Raw genomic sequence first — 8,209 nt, forward strand, 5'->3', positions numbered from 1 at the left:
ATTTCTTCTTTATTGAAATGGGTGTTCAAACATTTTCCCTTTTATTTTTACTGAGTTGTCTCACTGCATCATCATCATTATTATTTATTATTATTATTATTATTATTATTATTATTGTTGTTGTTGTTGTTGTTCTTAGCTCTCTGTGGAGTGGCTCCCCTTTCTTTTTTTATGTATTTAGTACAGGGTCTACAGGGTCTCACTGCACAGCTCAGACTCATAGTGATCCTCCTGTTTTCTGCCTCCCAAGTGTAGGTATTACAGGTGCATGCCACCATGCCCAGTCTCGCTGTCTCAGCTTGCCCCAGGGGCGGGGCTGGCACAGCATGCCCAGGATTGAACACTGGCCCCTGCACTTTAGTCTCCTGAGCTATCTGGCTGGCCCAGCTCCCTTTTCTTGAGGAGCACATTCCACATGTTGGAGTGCAGAACAATGATTTAGAGAAAAGGGCACAGACTTAGAAATGGACAGATATGTTTGGACTTAAATCATAACTCTACTACACAAAAAATTGTGTCACATTGGGAAGCTCAGTAAATAACTCTGAACCTCAGTTCATTTGTCTGGACCCAGTGAGTCTATTTCTTAGTGTACCTATGAGACATAAGTGGAGCATGCGTACTGGATGGATGGCAGCAGATGGTAACAATCCTTAGGAAGCCAGTGTCCTAACAAGAGGTTACTTATAAGAATTTTGTTTATAAAAATTGTTAGACTTCTCTCAATGCCAGAGAGTCATGTAAAATAATATCGGGAATTGCCCTTTGGCTGTGATTTACTTTTTTCTCTTCCTTTCTGTACATTCATATGCAGCTTGCGCAAGTGGTTTATCCTCCACAAACACACTCGACACATTCCTCTAACACCACCCCTAACACCACCCCTCAGTTCTACGTGCCTTTCACCTAGAATTCAGGAATCCTCTGGGTCAGTGGCTTCTCTTCTTGGTCCTCTTGCATGCACACTGTCCTCACCCTTTTCTAAATTTCTCCTTGTTTATATCTTGCCCAGACAGACAAAACAATGCGATACTTTTATGGCAGTGGTAGAGAAAGAAATGCCAATCTCCCTGTGCCTATGGACTAAGGGTGCAGATGGCCAAAGGCAGTTAATAAGATTGTTTTCCTCCCCTGTGCAAGGAGCATGGTGGGAGCTCTTTGAGTCTCTACTCTGCCCTCTGACAGTCTCACAGGGTTATGCTGCCCTTGTGTTGCTCTTGGTGGAGGAAGTGTGGGGGCAGGAGCAGGGCCAGAGTTATTGCTCTGGCTTCCTGACAAGAAAAGAGCAGCTTCCAGACAGAGTTCAACCTGAAAAACGCTCCCCTGCTGTGCAGGAATTATGTGCTCTAGGACAAGCTTCCTGTGCAGAAACATCAAATATTCCCACTGTCTGTAGAAGCTCAGATGTAATAGATTAACTGTTTGGTGCCCAGTCTGCCTGAGCTACAAAAGCTCCTGCTACTGTGTGGTGCCCATGATAGGTGCCCATCACAGCAGTTTTATTCCTGATCCAGATTCCATTCCCAAGCAGAAATGGAGGCAATGTCTCCATTCTCCTGCAGTGGATGTCACAGGCATTTTGTGTGTGCCACCATCGCCATCTTTTCAGGGCTGCTGTTCCTTCGTGCTCTTCCCTAACATCTATCCACCTGGGGATGCCCTGTAGCTAGCGCCATGGAAGATGCCAAAAGGCCATGGATTGCCACAGACTCCTTACAATGGGTACACTGTCACCTCAGAGCTTGAGGACTTCCTGAAGAGCTTTAGGATTTTTTCTTCTGAGGGAGTATGACAATATTCTAGCAAAGCCTTCTAGTCTTTTGAAATTCATAACAAGCTCATGTAGAAGAAGTTGCATTAAACCCAGAGCCCTGCGGGATGCCACAGAAAGACTGGCTTAGACTCAAATGCTAATAGCTTACTGACGAGCATGGACAACATGATTACAGAGAGGCAAGGCCAAGTCCTCCACTTTGGCCCAGGCTGGCAAGAGCACCCTTCCTGGAACACCTCCCTCCTACCTCTCATCCTCTCTGCACTTAACTTCCGGGAATCATCCTTTCTGCACTTGGCTTTGGACAAGTGCAGACAAATGATTAGATTGAGAAATCACCCTTCAGAGCAGCCTCAGTGCCATCCCTCCAAAGAGAACATTGAGAAAACCAAGCAAAACTCTTTTAGAATATTTTGCTGAGTTTACACACCTATAATATTGAAATAATGGAACTTAACAAAAAAGGGGATACAGATGAATGTCCATTTGGTATCTGTGTATCCAAAGTGGTTAGAATAGATATATAGTTACATTCTCTTAATGAATAGAGGGATTTGTTCTAATGGTGTTTGTAAATAGGATATCATGTCTGCATCTTGTACAGCAATTAACCACTAGGAAGAATGCATGCAATGTGTTAATTATTGAAACTGTCCTACCAATTTGGTTTGAAACTGTCTCATTGCTCTTTGTTTCTCAATAAAATTATAGAAAAAAGAAAAGAAAAAGAAAGCCAAGCAGAACACTACATCAGTTATTGGATAGGATTGAGTGTCCACACTAGGAAGAATACCAGACGAGACTTTAAGGCATATCTGGAGAGTGGACAAGGAATGGGTTTCCAGAGCTCTGTCTGGAAGCTGCTCTTTTCTTGTCAGGAAGCCAGAGCAATAACTCTGGCCCTGCTCCTGCCCCCACACTTCCTATAAGCCCCCCTGCCCCACCTATAGCCAGGGGTTTGACCCCCTATCTTTTCCTTTCTCACAATGGTCCTCTGAAGTAAGGATTCTAATGCTGAGGTTAGGAGAAGAGTGTCATGGAGTCTTAAGAATCTGCCTTATGTCTCACAGTGATTAGCAACAGATCTGGGACTTAAGCACAAATGCACCAGAGTTCCACAGTGTGTGGAGTCTCACCACACCCTTTCTTGTTTTCCATGAACCACACTCCTCATTCTCCTTGCCCTGCACAGTAGTAGGCCCTGCTCTCTAGCCTTTCTGTGTTTAGACCCAGGGCTAAACTGAGTGCAGGCCAAGCTTGTTTCCTACATTCTGCAGTTTTCTCAGATGCATTCCTGAGGGAGTTACGCCAGGCAGGTGCAGCCTTCTGCCTTGTCCTCTGCACTCCTGAGCAGTCTCCTGGGGGCTGCAGGCATTGGTAGAGGGCAAAACCCAGATCCCATGGGGGTAGGGACTGAGTTCCCCTCATCTGATACTGTCATCCCAGTCCTTATTTGGTCCTTGTTTGTGTTGTTCCTAGTGGTGCATGTGTATTGGTTTTCTGGTTGGTTTGAGAGCCATTCTGGGTTCATTTGGTAAACAGAGAAAATCAGTTTTTCCCCAGTGCAGGTCAATGCCTCCACCCTTGTCTTTAAGGCCTCATTTTCCAGAATCTTCTCTTGCTCTTTTCTTGGACACTAAGGATGAAAAGATGAGTGAGGCTCACTCATAGCCTACAAATAACTCAGCAGGGTGAGGTAGGTCCTGTCGGTCAGTTTTCAGCTTAAGAAATAAGAAGGCATTCCAGGTGTTTCAAGCAGATAGGATTTTAATAGGGGGACTAGGAACTTATAAAAAATGATTCCAAGGACTAGAGGAGTAGGTTAGAGACATTAGGCGTGACTTCTACACAGGGATTTCCTCTACCCAATCAGGGAGGTGGCCAGGCAGCAAGCCTAAAACTGGGTAATTACTGAGTTCTAGGTTCCAGAGCTGATAACATGCCACATATTTGCAGTCTAAGAATCAGAAATCCCCTGTTGGGAAGCTGCTAATACCGTTGTTAAAACTGACTCCTGACAAGCATAATGCAATTGGCTGGTTACCCATATATGAGGTAGAGAAACTTCCTGTCTCACCACTGTGCTTGCCAGTAGAAACTATCTCAACATTTTCTCTTTTTTGCTCTTCAGGTCCTGAACATAGACAGATCCTGGTGGAGATGAACTTTGGGAAATGAGATTGTCTTGTAGAAAATGAAAGTGGACACTGGGAATAGCTTTCTGTGTCTGCTACAGATTTAAAAGTATATGCATGCATTCCTAAAGTGCTAGAAGCAGCAGACAGTACAAGGTATGGCAGGTCACGGGAAGGGAGAGATCTGTTCTGCCTGGACATGAGAGACAGCGAAGAGAAGGCACTCCTGGAGATTTTGAAGAATATCCCCTAGAGGTCTTCCATAAGGGAGCGGGGAGGCCTTCAGAGGATGGGACGATTTGTTTTAAGGTCATAGAATATTAGAAGTATAGCATGCCTGGAGTCAGTTTGTGCATCCTGTGCATGGGCAGAAGAGAGAAAGGAAAACAGAGGTTCAAGAAGGGGTAGCTCTGGAATAACACAGAGCTCATGATTTATCAGGCTCAACTTTCTCCTGTGTGATGGGGCAGTCTTCGGAAGAGTTTAAGTGGGGGACGAGAGGATGGACAGGCTTGGGATGTGCTGTGCTGGTGTATGACTTGAGTGTGTCTCCCAGAGGTCATATGCCAGAAGCCCAGCCCTCTGTGTGGCAGTGCTGAGTGGAAGAATCCATTACAGGTAGGATCTGCTGCAGGTGATTAATACATTGGGCCTGGCTGTTGACAGGGTTATTGAGGCTCTTATGGAACCCTGATTAATCACGTTATTGGAAGTGGGCCTGGTTCCTCGGTACCTCAAGGTTTCCATCTCACTCTGTTCATTTTAGGCCCATCATGCAGCCACCACCATGTGATGTGGCCCCAAATCCTCACCAGAGCACTGAGAGCAGGGAACTGAACAACACTCTTTTCTTTATAAGGTGCCAAGCCTCAGATACTTTGCTACAGTGACACAAACTGAACAGGTACAGAGGGGACACTGTGGGTGTTATCTGGAGATGTCCAGGAGAGGAGAAAATCAAACTAAGAAGCAGTTGGAAAGATGAGAGTGTGGCACACAAGGTATAGTTAGAACCTAAACAAGGACTGTGGATATTGAGAGTGGAAGGCTTGTATTGCATCAGGAAGTTGAATCAGTAGGACTCCTCAAGGTAAAGGGACTAGGAACAAGCTCTGCACGCATGCGCACCCTGCACCTTGCGCGGTGTTACACACTTTGTGTTTATGAGTGTGTGTAGTGCTCACAAGACTCTACAACTAGCTTTTAGGGTTAGTCCTCATCTACAGAGGAGGAAACCAAAGCAGAGCTAGCGAATGTCAGGGACAGGAATTGAAACTTGGAGTCCAGCTTTTAGGGAACAGATGCTTACTTGATTTGCTACCAAATTCCTTTGTTTTCGGTGAGAATTTTTCTTTAATGTACCTTACAAATTTTCAAATTCTTCTCTTAACCAGAGTGAGGAGGTTTTAAACCTAAAAGCTCATGCATGAATTTCTTTAAGTCTGGGGAACCCTGAAATTGTAAGGTTTTTTTCAGCACTACTGTATTGTTTTTCCAGGCAACAACAGCAAAGCTTCTCAACAGATCCCCAAGTGCGTCTTTGATCTAAAAATATACTCAAGAAAGTTGCCTTAGGGCCGGCAAGATAGCTCAGCAGACTAAATGCCTGCTTTGGCAAGTGCAGGGCCCAGGATTCGATTCCCAGTCCCACATGCCCCACTGGCCCCGCCCCCAGGGCACACTTAGCCTGCAAACAAGTCTGGGTATGGTGGCTCACACCTGTAATCCCAGTGCTGGGGAGGCTGAAAACAGGATGATCACTATGAATCTGAGCTGCATAATGAGACCCTGTTCCAAATACATAAATGAAAAATAGAAAGAAACAAAGTTGCCATAGACCAGTGCCTCTTAAAGGGTGCTCCCTCAACAAGAAGAATCAGCAGCTCTTAGAACTTGTCTGAATGCTTATTCCCAGGCCTCATCCCAGAAACTCTGGGGCTAGTGCCCAAAACTCCTATTGTAGTCTTCTGGTGGCCTGATCAGAACTTCAAAGCTGCAACCATTGCCCTAGAGCAAGAGACAGTCTAATCTGTGTGGCCCTCTACCCTGAGTCCTGGCCTGGCCGAGGCATCACACGAGAGGTGACAGAAAGGAGGGAGGGGATTCTGAGAAGGCTGAGATCTTTGGAAGGAGACTCTGAGCTCATGAGCTCTGCCCTGAGCTGCTGTTTTTGGACAAGACATCTGAGGTATCCCACAAAACACAAAACAGGCTTTTAAAGGAGATGCTGGACACTAGACTTGCAGCTTTGAAGTTCGGACCTCCAGACCCACGTGCCCAGTGCCCCTCTGAGCCCTGCCTTTCTCCAGAGATGGCTCCTGCCTGTGAGCTCAGAGATTGTTAATCTGAGGCCCACAGATTCTAATGCCCTTTAAGCTAGGCCCATAGGCTCCCGAGGAGGAGGTTAGTGCCCATCGCACCCTAACCAGTCCCAGTGAGGCACTCTTTGTGCCTCTCCAATTCACCCCACAGAACTGGGCTTTCTCCCCACCTTGGATGGGTGTACACAGGTCTGGATCCAACCTGCAGGAGCTGGAGGTGGGAGTGGAGAGGCTTTCTGTGCCCTGTGGCTGCCCCATCACCCACACCGCCAGGAGCCAGGGCCTGGCCTCTTCCTTTCTGCAGAGTCACCAAGCTGGAAGGCATCTAGGGCAAGGAGACAGCCTGTGTCTGCTGGTTGGCTTGGAAAGGTTCTGGGAATTCATTATGATCTAAACAGCTATTCCAGTTACTCCTGTGACTCAGCCCCTGCAGTCAGGATCTTCCTGGGTCCTTGGGGGCAGGGGTTGCTGACTCAGGGCTGAAGAGGGCACCTTGTAAGCCCCCTGGTCTCCTGGTTGCCACTCCACCCCCTCCCCCCGCGCTTTTCCCAGAGGACGCAGAAGAGCTTCTCTGAGGGTTGAGTTTCATTTCAAACACACAGCCAGCCTCCTCCCACTGCAGCTTCTCACCCTATGCATCTGTCTGTCCCTGGTGTGCTTGGGAGGAAAACAATCCCCAACGCTCACTCACACAGTATGTGTTCATGCGCTCACCCAGGGCACACTTACCCATCTCCGGCTGAGGGCAATTGACTCAGATCCGTAAAAATGAGAAGCGAATCTGTGACACTGTTCAGCACCTGGGGAGGAAAAAATGCACAAACAGACATTTAGGAAGCCAGGGAAAAGGCTCTGAAGCAGAGCAACAGAGCTCAGAGAGTGCACAGCAGCAGCAGCAGCAGCAGCAGCAGCAGCAGCAGCAGCAGCAGCAGCAGCCAGAAGCCTTCCTGGATGCCCAGCAGCTCTATAGCCAGCTGGAAAGTAATCCAGGAGAGCTGGCTGGCAACAGAAGAAAATACCCGGAACCTGCATGGCATAGAGAGGATTTTCTAGAAGAAGCAGGGAAGATTTACAGAGGCAAAAGGGCTCAGGGGCTAAAGTCACACTTTGCCCAATGGGGAGTCCTTGGAAAACTCATCCACAGTATCCACTAGGCAGGATAGCTAGTGAACTGCTTGAACTTTTCTTCTAGGTGGAGAAGAAAAGAAAGAAAGAATTCATAGGACAGAAATTAAAGTACAGAAGTGAGCACAGACATACACTGTCTTTCAAGCCTTTACATGTACAGAATCAGGTCTCAGTAACTCCTGAAAACACATACCTCTGTGGGTGTGGTGGATGTGGAAGGTCAGTGGGGTGGAGAAGGCCACTGGCAGCAACTACACCAAGATCAGAGCTTGTGTTCTCATCCTTAGCAAACCAGTGTTGCATGTAGATATGTAAGGAGAAGAACTGCCCACATCCTATTTTACAGATGAACAAACAGAGGCCTGGAAAAGTTCAGTAACTTCTTCCACACCATACAAGTAGTACATCAGTACATGAGATTGATACAGGGAGAAAAACTGGTCTCTGGTGGGTGACCTCCAAATGATATAGGGAACCTTCAAATGACATAGAGAAAAAATGATCTCTGGGCCTGACCTGCACGAGTTTGTGTTCTCTAAAACCGAAGAATGAATTTTAGGAACAAACGGAGGTTATGAGCAGAATATATTTATTGAGAGAAAGAAAGCTCCTGTCCCCCCCAGGAGGGGGGCCCAAGCGGGTAGTTCACTGGGAAGCTGTCTCTTTCAGGGACTTTTATAGTGTAAAACCATGTGGGGCAAAGGTGGAGAGAATGGGAACTCGCTTAGTTGGGCAGGAGGTGGGACAAAACTATGGTCAACCAATGGGATTACATATGGGACAGGGTCTTTTCCTGTTGGGGGTTGGAATGCGGGATAGGGTCTCTTTCTGTTGGGGGTTGGGCTAGTGAC

The 8,209-nt window shown here is 46.9% G+C and overlaps 1 long non-coding RNA gene across 1 annotated transcript; it reads right to left on the bottom strand.

Moving 5' to 3' along the window:
• Positions 1-5,855: 5,855 nt before the first annotated feature.
• LOC111812980 lies at positions 5,856-7,077 on the bottom strand. The gene is made up of 3 exons (XR_002818342.1): positions 6,960-7,077; positions 6,401-6,555; positions 5,856-5,916 (listed from the first exon to the last, which is right to left on the bottom strand). It is a non-coding gene; the product is annotated as an uncharacterized LOC111812980 (long non-coding RNA).
• Between the last annotated feature and the right edge of the window lie 1,132 nt (positions 7,078-8,209).

This window comes from Octodon degus, unplaced genomic scaffold, assembly GCF_000260255.1.
Source record: "Octodon degus isolate 3935 unplaced genomic scaffold, OctDeg1.0 scaffold00156, whole genome shotgun sequence".
Classification (NCBI taxonomy): domain Eukaryota; kingdom Metazoa; phylum Chordata; class Mammalia; order Rodentia; family Octodontidae; genus Octodon; species Octodon degus.